This window comes from Myotis lucifugus, unplaced genomic scaffold (genome assembly GCF_000147115.1).
Source record: "Myotis lucifugus unplaced genomic scaffold, Myoluc2.0 scaffold_78, whole genome shotgun sequence".
Classification (NCBI taxonomy): Eukaryota; Metazoa; Chordata; class Mammalia; order Chiroptera; family Vespertilionidae; genus Myotis; species Myotis lucifugus.
The window spans coordinates 603,156-617,891 of record NW_005871126.1 but is presented as its reverse complement, the minus strand read 5'-3'; the positions used below and the strand labels follow the sequence as shown (position 1 = coordinate 617,891).

General features: G+C 38.7%; 1 long non-coding RNA gene across 2 annotated transcripts in view; it reads left to right on the top strand.

The window, feature by feature from the left end:
* Positions 1–14,736, top strand: part of LOC106697525 — a 28,597-nt gene that overhangs the window by 2,481 nt on the left and 11,380 nt on the right. The window lies entirely within an intron of this gene.

Sequence of the window (14,736 nt, the reverse complement as noted above, 5' to 3'; positions counted from 1 at the left end):
ATCAGGATTTTAAAAAGATTCCCAGGTGATTCTAACGTGCAGCCAAGGTTGAGAACCACTGATCTAGATACAGTACTCAAATTCCTCTCTTCTCCTCTGGGAAGCTGCACTTTCTGCTTTTGGGGGCTTTCTCTTCCTCACGCCTGGTGGCTCCATTGAGCAGTCTTCCTGGCTCTCCCTTTCGTTGCTCTCCCCCAGGACATGCACACAGTCCTGGACTGTGCTCACGATGGGAAAAGAGTGAGAAGGGTAACAAAAAGTATGAACCCAGGGGTTCCAAGCTTGCTCTAAGATGCAACTGTATTTCTACCCTCTCCCATTACACTCTTCTGGGAAGGCAGCCACATACACACGTGCACATGCCCACATGCTTTTGATCTTGCTTTATAAAGATCACCCTGACCCTTTCCTTTATAAGGTACCCTCTTCTGCAGATATAATCAAAGCAAACCACAGGAATACCCTTGTGTTAGTTGGGCTCTTACGATATGTAAAATGCCAGGACATGTTCATTTTAAGGAAATAAGGACATTTCAGAAAGTCATAGCATCAGCCAGAACTACTGCTCATTCCAAGAATTAACTGCAGTCCTTGCAATCCAGCAGCAGGCTGGGATGCCTTGCTCATCCCCTCATTAACACGCATCTATTGCCCAGACTAGAAGAATATTGCAGTTCTTCTGAATCAGCATCTCTCTGCTTCTTTCTCATAGTGGTCTCAGCTTCTGCTACCTCTGCTTCTAGTGACGACTCTCTGTGACTTACATTTAAAACATCCCAAGAGAGAGGCTCTGAATACACTTGTCATTCACTGTTCAACAAGAAAGGCCTTTATGGGACCCAAGTTTCCTGAAGGGACACCTAATTGGTGGCCAGCCTTATTTGTGCCTCGTTTAGAGATCATTGCCTTTGGGTGCTATAGTGGAACTCACTTTATAGATTTAATATGGCTCCAGCACTAAAGGCAGCTGGGAAATGTTGGAGACTCTGTTTAACTTTCTGTGACTGTTTAACTCCCTGTAGCCTCAGGTTTGACTGACTTCCCAGAAAGCCAGAATGCGGCCCAAAGATAATCGTCAGGCCCTAGCAAGGAGGTTAATGAATGTGTAGAGTGTGGAGAACCACGTGATGTTATCTGTTAACTTAGAAGTGCATTGTTCTTTGTAGTGATCTACGTGACTACCCACCATATGCTTTTTACTATTATTCCCCTGTAAAAAAGAGACCCTGTCCCGGGAGGGGGTAGAGTCTTCTCGCAGGCCACCACGGGGAGCAGGCAGCTGCTTTGCCCATGTAGCTAAATTTCGCCTATTAAAGCTCTTATGAGCTTGAATAAGGCTCCGCAACAGTCAGGGAAAGTTAAACAGGAGGAACTACCTCGGGATACTTTCATGGGCTCGAAGTCGGTTTTCTCACGTGGGAAATACGTACTACTAACTAGGTGTTATTTAATTCACTTACCCAGCATATATCTCCTCTGACTCTTATTTCACTTTGTATTCTTTTCTTGCATATATGTTTTCCCCAGTGGGCAGTTAATTCCTCAAAGTCTGTGCTGATTTTAACGCTATATCCTATAGCTCTTTGCACATTGTAGGACCTCTATAAATTTTTATTCACGTGAGTGAAATCATAACAAACCTTCAGCAGTCTCTAAAAGTCACTTCATTCTCATCTAGCCCAATTCCTAGATCATTTCTAAATGAATACCCTGTCCTCATGGCAAATGACTGTCCAAAGCCAAATTCCCCTTCTTAGTTCTCCCAAACTAATACCCTCTCCCAAGTCCTCCATCTTACCTGAAGGGCATGATGGTCCTTCAAAACTTTATATTCAAAAACTGAAATTAATTCTTAATCCACTCTGCATTCAAATCGATTACAGCTCCCTTTAATTATATTTCCTAAGCATTTTCTCTTATCTGCCTCTTCCACATTCTTTCCTTCACACCTGCACTTCTGGAACAACTTCCTCATGACTTTCCTACATCCTGGCTTTCTTCTCTTCAATGCAGGCCATATGCTGTTGCCAAATTAATCTTCCTTATACATGTCTTTCATCATCATCAAACATTTCCTCTGTACCTTCTCCATATAGGCTGCACTCATACAGATTATATATTTTAAAAGTACAAAGAATTAATAAGCTTAGTACCTAAAGATGATGATAAATACCTTAGAAATTTAGTGAGGAATGATTGCTGGTCTTAGCTAAGCCTTCACTAAGAGTGAATCTTGCTTACAGATCTTAATAACTCTTTGTATCCAACTGAATCAAGGCCAAATTCTTGGTACCTAGCTATATATATATTTCAGAGAGGAAGGAAGAAGGAGAGAGAGATAGAAACATCACTGAGAGAGAATCATTGATCGGCTGCCTCCTGCACACCCCGCACTGGGGATCGAGCCCGCAACCCAGGCATGTGCCCTTGGCCGGAATCGAACCTGGGACCCTTCAGTCCACAGGCTGATGCTCCATCCACTGAGCCAAGCTGGCTAGGGCGGTACCTAGCTTTTGATAGCATCCATTGTCTGGCACTATGCTGCCCTGTGACTTTGTCTCCCACCTCCCCAAAGCAGGTACTCTCTCCTCCTCAAGCAATCCTCCTCTCTGTGGTACAAAACTAGGTTACTGTGTCTTTGCTCCTTTTTCACCCAGCGTCTTTCTGCCTCTCTTTCAAGATCTAGAACAAGTCCGACCTCCTTTATGAAAGCTTTGTTAATTATGCCATCTTTTTTCTCCGTCTATTATTCCATACAGGTTACTTATGTCTCCCCAAGTAAATTCTAAAATCCTGGAGGCGAGAGCCATATCTTAAGTGTGTGAACCCCACCCACCCACACAAGCACAGTCCACTGCAATTACTCCATAACTACACGAGTACATATAATGTCCTTATCGGCAAGGTAAACACGATGAAAGCAGTGCTTGAGGAAGATTAGAACGGTAACAAACGCAGAAAAGATTGGAAGGGGGCGAGGCCTCGGGGCATGGGTTTTGTGAATGGTATAACAGTACCTGGTGGCGGTGGGAATTGTACACTGGCTAAATTTACTAGTCGTGTGAGTTAGCACAAATCCATGAGTCTCTGCAAGCTGTGCATTTAAAAATGGAGCAATGACATAAGTTACTATTTGTTAAACGCCTTCAAGGAGCCAAACAAGTTCCATACACTACTTTCAACAAAGAACAAATCAATCCATATCTGTCCACTTCTCTTCTTTACTGCTACCACTACATCCCAAGCCACCATCCATGGTCCCTCTCCCAGGGGGACAATCATCCATTAATGGATCCCTGGCTCTATACTGGCTTCCCTACAATCCATTTCCCATGGGCAGCCAGACTGAGTCTTCTCAAAATGCAAATTGGATCATGTGACCAGATCAAGCTCTCTAAAGGCTTTTCATTGCTCTCAGAAGAAAATTAAAATGCATTTAACTCATTTCATGCTGCAGTTTTTCCCTACTTCTGAACACATCACGTATGATCCCTTTCCTCACTAGGCTCCAACTACACTAGCCACCTTTTCCTTCCCTTTATGTACCACATTCATTCCCTCCTCAGGGCCTTGAACAAGCAATTTCCTCAGCTGAGGATGCTCCTTCTTGCCTTTCAGGTGTCAGAATAATACCACCACTTCAGGAGAGAGTCCCCAACACCTAGCCTAAATCAGCACTCCCCACCCTATCCTTCTACTCTCCAACAAATCACTCCTTCACACAGACACTTGTTTAATCCTGCTTATCATACCTGAACTTATCGTGGTTGTTTCTGTATTTGCTTGTCTGTTTCCTCACTGAAATATAAATTTCATGAGCCAGGGAACACTGAATCCTCCATATCCAGAGAGACCTAGGCGCGTAGGAGTCACTTAATAAAAATCTGTGGGTTTGCTGCTCTAAAGAAAATAATAGGACTAATAATCCACTCTAAGTAAGGACTTTGCAAGTAAATTAAAGTATCTTGCTTTTGTTTCTAGCTCCCTAACGCAACAGTACTTCATTGAATGTTTTTCTTTTTAGAAATATTAGAAACCACAAGTATTTTTTAAAAACCCTTCCTTCTAATTCGCCAAGGAGGTACTCATTGGACAACCCATTGCTTACAAGCCTGATTTTCCTAGTTTTTGACTTTTCTCCTTAATCCCAGTTATTAAATATGTTGTAAAGTGCTTCTATTCCATTCATGGTAAAGTGCATTCAAATAGAGCTTTATTTGTGCACATCAATTTAACATTTTAGAGTCTAGAGGCATTAGGTCCCTTTGGGATCAGACATCTAATTTGGTATCCATATGTCCTCAACTGAAAGAAGCAAGTCACTCTTTTGCCAAATTCTTCTAGTCTCTGTGGAAGATTGTTTGCCTTGTCAAGTGTCCCTTGAAAGCCAAGATGTAGGAGTTTGTGAATGTACCAAAAAGAATAGAAGACCAGTCTTTCACATGCTGAAAACTCAGAGGAACGTCTTTGTTTTCACTGATAGAGTCATAATTCTTATATTAGCGGTCTGTGAATGTGTGGAGAAGTTGCAAATGGAAATATAAATGATTATTTCATTTTATTCAGAATCCCTTTCATAAATAATTGTAATGTCTGCATAAGATAATTCTATGTAGGCACAAACCTCAACAAACATAAATATTACCATTTGCCCTTAAGAAGCCCATGTTAGTTCATCTAACATCTTAATAATAATAATAACTCATTCATTCAGTCAGTCATTCAACAAGTGTTTATTAAGCAGTTACTATATGCTAAGTACTCTTTGGAATATTTGTTCATTGATTCACAAAACACAAAAATCTCTGCCCTCTTGGAGTGTACATTCAAAAGTAATGGTTCAAAGATTATCAAAAGTAGTGGATTTCAGGATCCTTTCACACACTTAACATGTATTGACTTCCTTATTTAATTCACTTAAAATAACAAAAATAAACTCATTACATCTTAACACGAAGAATATCTTTATGAAAATAATTATAGTTTAAAAAGTAGTGAGAAGAATAGCATTGCTTTACCAGGTTTGCAAATCTCTTTCATGTCTGGCTTGAAAAGAGAAGTTAGTCTCACATCTTCTCCTGCGTCTGTTTAGATAGCACACAGAGCCTCTAGAAAACGTCACTGTACACTCATAAGAGAAATGAAAGTGAAAAAAGAAAATAACATCTTGGTATTATTATGAATACAGGTTTGACCTTGCAGACCTAAAAATGTCTTGATTGCTTCAAGACATTTGACTAAGATCAACTGTAGTAACAAATATCTTGAAATCCCCAAGGGTGCCTGGATTATACTTTGAGAACTGTTCAACAGAAATTTGTTTATTTTTTATTTTTTTTGCTAATAAAATAAGGCCAAATTTAATAGAGACCAATGCAATAATTAGCTTTTCCTAAATTTATCATTTTACTTCTCAGGACCAGCTCTTCTGAGTCTCTGTGAGATAGCATCGATTAATAATGGTGATCAGGAGAAATGATTGCTAAGATAATGTATAGAGGTAAAACAGATGCCCCAAAGAATGGACTTCTTTGCAATCATTGAAAACCCTTGTTTTTAGGTCAATTTTGTGTTCTTGATGATCTCAAAGTACTTTACAGACATTAATTAATTGAACTTCCAGGATGCCAATGAAATGTTTCCAAATACAAATTTTGTGCATTTTGCAGATAGTTTAACTGGCAGAGTAGCAGTTTGTGTTGGCTTAAAGGAAAGTTGTGAGCAAAACCAAAGAATTATCATGTATTTTTTTGTAACTATAAATACACTATATGTTCTTCAGATTGTTTTAATTTACCAGGTTTGTCAGGAACATGGATAATGTTGTAAAGTTACTACTTCATTTTTTAAAAAAATATATTTTTATTGATCTCATAGAGGAAGGGAGAGGGGGAGAGAGAGAGAGAGAGAGAGAGGGAGAAACATCAATGATGTGAGAAACATTCATCAACTGTCTCCTGCACACCCCCTACTGGGGATCAAGCCCAAAACCCGGGCATGGGCATTTAACCATGACCTCCTAGTTCATAGGTCGACACTCAACCACTGAGTCATACCACCTGAGCAGAAAGTTACTACTCTTAATGTCTCAACAATACTTGGTTTCTTTTCTTTTTCTTCCTTCATTCCTTTGTTCCTCCCTTGCTCCCTCCCTCCTTCCTTTCTTTCCTTATTTCAGGACAAATACCAAAACTATAAAACTCCTCAGACACTAAATCTTAGCTCAGCTCCATAAAAGACCTTGGCTCTATAGAAGTCATCACTAAGTGACATCATATTTATATTGTATCCCATCTACTGATGTTCAAGTCAGTCACAATCAAACCTTGTCACTCCTCCAATAGGTTCCTATTGCATTCTAAGGCAAACCCCTCACAATGGCCTACCAGGGACCCCCTTGGCTTCCTAATCACGTGTTCTCCTCTTCCCCTTGCTTGCTCTTTTGTTGCCACACTGGCCTCCTCTTGCCCCCTGGAGAGACCAGCAGACATTCACTTGAAGGCTCTTTCCCTCAGATAACTACGGAATTCTCTCCCTAACTTCCTTCAGGTCTTTGCTGAAATGCCACTTTCTCAGTGAGGTTCCTGATTACCTTATTTGAACTGTAATTTTCACTCCAGAACTCTTGTTTCCCTTTACCTGCATTCTTGTCTGCATGGAAAGAATCACCATCTGTCGCACAATATGGTTTTTGCTTATTTATTTGCTCGAGATCTGTCTTTCCTCAACTAGAAACTAAGCTATACAAGAGCTAGGATTTGTGTTCTATTCCTGTTGAATTCCTAACAGTAGAACACATAGTAGATTCTCAAGAACATTTGTTGAATGAAAAAGTAAAGAAATCCTAAAATGCACATTGACCGTGTGTCAGAATAAATAAGAATGTGGCCAACCAAGAAAATATGTTAAAATATAAATACATATTTCCAGAAAATCATCCTGAAACATGCTGTTATCTGCACAAGCTCGGACAAATGGATCCTCATCCCGCTGTTTCTCCTGGCTGCAGAATGGTATACAGCTTGTACTGTTTTGTTTATTGTTTTAAAGAGAGAATCTTTTTTAAAATATATATATTTTTATTGATTTCAGAGAGAAGGAGAGAGAGAGAGAAACATCAATGATGAGAGAGAATCATTGATTGGCTGCCTCCTGCAAACTCCATACTTGGGATCTAGCCCACAACCCGGGCACGTGTCCTTGACTGGAATCAAACCCAGGACCCTACAGTCTGTAGGCCAACCCTCTATTCACTGAGCCAAACCAGCTAGGCTGTACTGTTTTTAAAAAGTTAATGGTAGGACTACCCAATGAGTTTTGTTAATTGATAAAATTGTGATCAGTGTGCAAATTCTCATGATGTTATATGAGAAAAGTCATTAACTACCTTTGAACATATTTTGCATATTTCTTGTTTTCTCTTGATGGTTTAGAATAGCGATTTTAAACCTGTGTGCCACAAGAATTTTTAAAACATGCAAAACCTGACTATTTAGCCAGGAGCACTGACCTCTTTTCCCTTAGACCAGTGATGGGCAACCTTTTTGTGAGTGCGTGCCAAAACCAGCAAAATCTCTGACTCAAAATTCTTCTGTGTGCCAACCCTAATTTTTTGAGAACATGTTACACCTACTTGATATCTCTTAAGGTGTACGTATGTGAAGAACCTTGAAGAAATAAGAAAATTCATTCGAGCGACAAAAACACAGTATATGATGATGAAAAATACATTTATTTTTTAATGTATACATGTACACTGATAGTCTGACAGAAAACTTTATGACTCCATTTGATATTATCAGAGGGACTTTTGCTGCTGCATCACTGATGACAGAGATTTTACATCAGGTTTATATTTCGTGAGCTTCAGAGATATGCACGAGCTACTACTTTCATCCGTCAGGCTACTCCTATTACGAGACTTAACAAAATTCATCACTGAGAACAAAGATTCACAAGCGTATGTGGATGAAACCAAAACACTGGTCGGATCTAGGAAAGCAGGGAGAGTTAAGGCAGAGGCATAGAAATTGTTCTTCCTCTTTCTCGTCAATCCATGTCTATGGTCTTTAAGATAACTTGTTATATAAAATGATTTATTTATCTAAGATGCACCTACACTGAATTTATCTGAAAAATAAAGTCGATATTAAGAAAAAAATTGTAAATAGAAGATTATAAGAGAGGGTTTCACGTGCCAGCAAAAGTTACTGGTGTGCCATGTTTGGCACATGTGCCAGGGGTTGCCCACCCCTGTCTTAGACTGTCAAACAGCCAACATAACAATAGCTGTCCAGTGTGAATGAATCAAAAGGCGGAAAATCGCTGGTTTAGAATACCTGTTACCCTGAAATCAGTTTCAGGAACACAAACAAAGTAAGTCCTCAATAACCAAACTAATTTTCAAAATCAAAAATTTTTGTGATTCACTGTACTCACACATAAAATTAAAGGGCATGGCCCTGTCCAGGTCGCTTAGTTGGTTAGAGCATCATCCCAGTACACAAAGGTTGTAGGTTTAATCCCTAGTCAGGGCACATACAAAAATAAAGAATGAATAAATAAGTGGAACAAATTGGTGTTTCTCTGTTTCTCCCTTCCTCTCTCTCTTCCTAAAATCAATCAATAATTTTTTTTAAATAAAAGAGCAAAATTCTATGCAATTGTCTATAATTGTTGATAGAGCTTGAAAACAGAGGTTGGAATGAGGAAATGTAATAGTCTATGTCTAGTTAAGACTGGGAATGTGCACATGTATGGATGGTGGGGGAGTAAGGTGTGTGTGTGTGTACTTTGCTGACACTGAGTAATGCTTGGTGGTGATAACATCATCAGTCTAGCAGTTCTCACCGAAGCAAGGTGTTGTGATGTGTTTAATTGTGAGGAGATACACAAATCACTTGTGACGAATACTAAAGTATTTCATTCTTAAGTTGGCTTTAAAAGTTTTAATTCATGTTCAGAGTTATTCCTAGCACATGTTTCTCAGGCTGACATGGGTTCTTATATGCTTTCTTGAGTGGGAGTGGCAGCTAGTTCCCACGGAGGATGTGATGGATGTGATTACCTTCAATTGTTTGTGTCTCGGGAAGACTGAGAGTCATTGGGCAGGTCGTTTTTCTAAGGAAAATCCAAAATCCTACCAAATAAAGAAGAGCCTTGATGACATTATCAATAGACAGTTGGCCCCTCTTCTTCAAATAGTTCTAGAGTGGAAGGAACATTTGAAAACCATTCATCATGAGTTTGCTTTCAGGTGGTCAGAGGCAGGCTGCTTCATGCATGTGCGTTCACAGTGTGAAATGTGAATTTATAAAATTCCCAAAGGTGCAATGTTAGGCACTGAGGCATTAACATATGAAACTCCACATCCCAAGGTAGGTTGCTTTTGGTTTTCTTTCAAATCTTAAGAATTTTCAGAGTAACTGAGAAAAAAGCATTACTCTGTAAGAAGAAGTTGGGACTGGCTAGGTTTTGGTAACATCACTGCCCAAAATAGTAAACAATGTGTGGAGTGGTTATTATTTTTCCTTATGTGCTGTTGAAGAAACAAGCTGTTAGGGGATTTTGCATCTTGCATGCAATCTCATTGCTATAAATTAAAAGAAGAGTGCATAGTGTTGCTGTGTTACATATCATAAGGAGCTATTATATATAAATAAATAAATAATGAAGATGTGTATAAATGCAAGACACACAAATAATGGATAGTAACACTCAAAAGTACATGTAGTTTTACAGTGACAGTAATCCACATTACCTTCCACCTGGGCTTTTGCACTGGGTCATTTTCAGAGTAATCCTCTTGAAGCACAATGCTGGCATTCCTCCCTTGTTTAGAATTCATAAATGCCTACAGGATAAATACCTACAGAATGAAGTGCAAACCTGAATCTAGATTCCCAACCTCTTTCCCCACTAATATTCCCCTTCAGATGCTTTACTTGAAGCTAAACGTCTTTACTTCCCTATTTGTCCCACTATTATGACTTTGTACACTGCCTGGAATTCTTGTTTCCATGTCCGAATCTTCCCTAATCCTCAAGCTTTTGCTAGGACAGGTTGTAATGGGGAAGAGGGATAGGCCGAGGTGTAAGACCTATTCCTTGGGTTTACGGGGGAAGTGAATATCTTCAAAGATGCAACCCTTCAACTATTACTTTCATAATGTTCTCTCAAGGGTATTTTCATCGTAACCTTAAAAACTTTCACGACAACATACTTTTAAAACAGTTTAAAAGTCCCATGTTTAGAGCACATGTTTGCAGAAGTCCCGCCCTTCACTCCTAACTAAGCACCCTCTGACTTCCAGGCTCTGCTCAGATGTGTCTTCATAAAAGCTTACCTCCGATTCTCACAGCAAGAAATAATTTCCACTCTTCTTAACCCTCATTATACTTTACCCATTTCCCTTATTCAATATTCATTCAAATATCTGTGGATCTTCTTAGTGTCTGATGTTGAAATTGCAAGATAAGGATTGTGCTGCCAAGCACTTAACCTTTGATCCCTCCTACTATTTTGTAGTGTTTGGTGGGATCTCCGTGAGCAAAGCATAGGCACACCCAGGTTAGCCCATAGCTACTAGGAATGTATTGTGAAGCTCCATAGTAATTAAAAGGAAGAATAGTCTCAACAGTCAAATCAGCGGAGAACAGAACCTGAATCCAGGACATAGCAGTGCTTGGGACCCTCCAGGCTGACAAGCCACCTGCTCAGCTGGCCAAACCCATTCTTTCAACTCCAGTAACACATCCTTGCTCGCTCCTTATTCTACTTTTCTGCTGGCTCAGCAACTTCATAACCTTCTATCTCTGCTTCTTCAACTCCAGCCATGTTACAAACAAACTGACTCTCTCTGCATGTCTCACATTCAAACTTCCGGAAGGTGAACGTAATCAAGCGAACCACTGAAGGACTCGGTTTTCAACTCCATTCTCTGGAAGATCTTGTGCCTCAGACCACTTCTGGGTTTCAGTGTTGGTCTCAGATTCAATCTTCAAAGCATTGGGAAGAATATGCATACCATATGCATAAGGAAACTATCTTAAGCTGTTTTTCTTTAAGGAGGCTATGAGTAAATGAGGCAATCAAAGCTTCTTAGCAAATATATCTTTATTATAGTTGCTTGTAATATTTCACATTCCCTACCTGATTGTAAGCCCCTTGAAGACATAACTGTGTTCTATTCATCTTTGCATCCTCCATGGAGACAGAGAGTAGTTTAGTACCTGGCGTATAGTATAGGCCAAGATTATCCCCTGAATATAAATCCTATGCCTTCCAACAAAATGCTATACAGTACATCTGTAATTGGTTATCCTCTAAGGTGGTCATGTATTGTGCCTGTTCTCAAGAGCAGTTAACACTGAAATAGAGTTTCACTGTTTTTGTAGAAAGTTCTAGCCAGAAGGGTGCAAAGCCAGAGGTGGGAGTGAAGGCATGGGGCGTTTGTCAGTTTGCTTTTTCTCCACTGTGGAATATGTTATAAGTTTTATAAGATTTCACTAGAGCCCAGGGCCTCTAAATACATTTAAAAAGGCTGAGTTAATGGGCAACCAATGTTTAAATGCAGTAGAAAAGAATTTCAGGGGTGGAGCAGGAATGTAAAAGAAAGTTTATCTTAGATCCCGTAACCGCATTTCTAATCCAGCTCTGACTTGACAGCCATCCAGGGGGCCATATGAAGATACAGACGACATTCTAAAACCAGAAATTTATGAAAGCATATTCTGTTGTATTTTTTTCCCTCTCTGACTAGTTGGCTATTTCCCCTTCTTCTTCATATCTCTGGATAGTATTTATAAATTGTAGTCCTATGCTCACATAAAGCAAAACATTTTTGGGTTTTTTGTCTTTAATAATACTCTCCTAGAACCTTTTTAATACTAGGTTCTTTCTCATATTCACTTTGCAAGATTTCTTCATTTTTCTAGCACAAATTATCTATAAATATACTTTGTCATACATATTTTTCTATGTGCATATTTCTTTTAGTAATAACTCCTGAAAAGAATGCTAATAAAGACAAGTCCATTAAAAATGTAAAATGTTGATGTAAAATCTCATTTTACTTTCAAATCACTTATCAAATATGAATGCTTTCACCCCAAAAGGGAGTGATTTATTTTCCTTTCCTGCATGATTTCCTCAGTGTGTGAAAGGAGAAACACAAAGTCATTTTGTTATACATTTAGTATGAAATTTTTTCATTAGAAACACTGCTACTTGAACTGAAAGAATGAGAGAAATGAATGTTACATGTAGAGTTAGAAAAATTTTATGGGTATGTGAAACAGCGCCAACTCTTTTTAGAGAATAATTCTAGTCTAAAGCATGAAGAAAATGAAAAAATGAATGTTTTGCCTTTCTACTGGAAGAATAGATTGAATGATTTCAGGCGTCTCTATTTCAGTGCAAGATCCATCAATTTTAATTTCTTGAGTTAACTTCAGAAATTATCTATGTAGTTTCTATAGTAAAAGTTTTGTTACCCAAGAAATGCAGGCTTTTGTAGAATAGCGCTTCAATATTATACATAATGTCTGACCATCATCAGTCTCAATTTATATTCAGCGAGTCTTTGTTGCAAAGCTTCCATACCGTTAACAGAGATAAACATATTTACCCCCAACTTTGCATTTTCTATGATGAAAACAATAATAGTCCAAATGGCATTCTATTTTATCACGAAATGTTCTTATTTTTTTGTTCTTTGCAAATTAAGCAATGTTACTCATGTGCATAAACTAATATTGTCAACATGCGGAGAGCCCTTCAAGAATCTCAATATAATCCACCATCTGTGCATTGCTCTTGCAGGAATCTGTGGGAGCTAACAATATGTTTAGAGTCAGAGGTACTCTTGTAGTTGAAATGTTCTACTGTGCTTACATGGGAACAAGACTCCTGTGATGTGAAATTCAATAGCATTATTTGATTTCACTTTAGAAGATAATTTGCTTTCCTGTAAAAACAATTTTTTAAAGCCTAAGCCAAGGGATTTTCAAGTTAGCACACAGATTATTTTATGGCAATAAGAAATAGAAGCATAACTAGCAACTGAGTCTGATCCTTCTTAACTTTCTCATTCACATGTTTATAGTAGAATGATGTGGTGAAAGTCTTTGGCAACTTTACTTTTAACTTCTGGTCTGTTCTCTAATGGTAAAACTTTCCTTTAAGTATTTGGAGCCATTTTCAAAAATTAGGTCTCCTTAGGAACTGAGTAATCCATAAACTCCCTTTCTCTGGTTTTGTCATTCCCAAGGACCTACACTACTCTCTTCCCTCTTCTCTACTTCACTTTAATATTTGATCAGAAAGGAAAGTGCCTACACCAATGATAAACTAGATTATATTAAAATTATGTAGAGATATTTATATTTGGACTTCACTGACAAACAATACAATGGAAACAGACATATTAAAGATATGCCCAGCCAGGAAAGAAAATTAAAGTTACAGACACACTAGCAGGAAACTGACTTAGATGAAAATTTTGATTTGGGAACCATTTGGATAGGAGGTAGAAATAACTTGTTTTAGCAATCAGTCCCCCAGCCTTACTGGAGCCTGTAGCAACCTGGGGAGGTCCCTAACTTTCTAAAACCATCTCAAGACTAAACGTGGTGGCTTTGCTCCCATCTGCTTATTCCTATAGGAACACTTATTATTACATAGATTTATTTCTTGTGTACTAGAGTGTAAGCTTCTTGAGAACAAGAGTCATATCTTGTTCATTCATTCATCCACACAACAAACAGACAATCAAATGTCTATTATCAAATGTCAGTCCCAGTCACTATTCCAAGCACTTGGGGACATCAGTGTAAAAATAAAACAAAACCAACTCCCTGCCCTCAGGTACGTTTTAGTCTAAGAGGTTCAGTGTTCTATTGCACTGACTTTCTCAGATCTACGTGCCTATGTGTTTTCTATGTCGCTTATCCTCTGAATGTCTTCAGCCCCTGTTCCAACCCAGTCTTGCTCGGTGTCTGGTGTTCAATACATACTTATTGAACTGAATAACTGTTTCTTTGTGTTTAATGGACATATAGTCTGTGGCGGTCCTAAAGTTAGAAAAACATCAATACGTTGTTGTGAGTCCCATTCATAGGTAATGTGGAACCTGCAAAGAGAGAACGATTTGTGATGATGACTCATGTGTGCAGAACAGCAGGAGTGGCACAGGGTCACTGTTGCATGGCCTGTAGAAGATGGGCTCAGGATAGTGGCTCAGCAGAAATAGGGGTGGTTACGGACATAGAAAAGTAATTTGAAAGGTACCAGGAAATCCCCTTTTACCACCTAAGAGTATAATAAGCTTTAAATAGCTGGGCAGAAGCCAATGAGCTGGTTGTAACTGGGTAGGTCACCCTAAGAGATACAAATTTTCTTGAAGTGGTGGAAGATTTCCTATTCTATTAGGATTACATTTTATATCTGGAAATGGAGATTAAGGGTTAAAGGAGGAGGAGATGGACAATGGATAAAGAATCTTTCTTAAAATATAAAGGGTAAAGGTCTATTATAAAGATAAATTTGAAAACACTTGTAAAGATATATATGTGTACACATATATCCCTTTGTTCATTGCAGCATTATTCACAATAGCTAAAATATGGAAACAACTGGAGTGTCCTTTGAGATATTTGGGTTTTTAAAAAAAGTGGTACAGCCCTAGTTGGGTAGTTCAGTTGGTCAGAGCATCATCCCGTTATGCCAAGGTTGTGG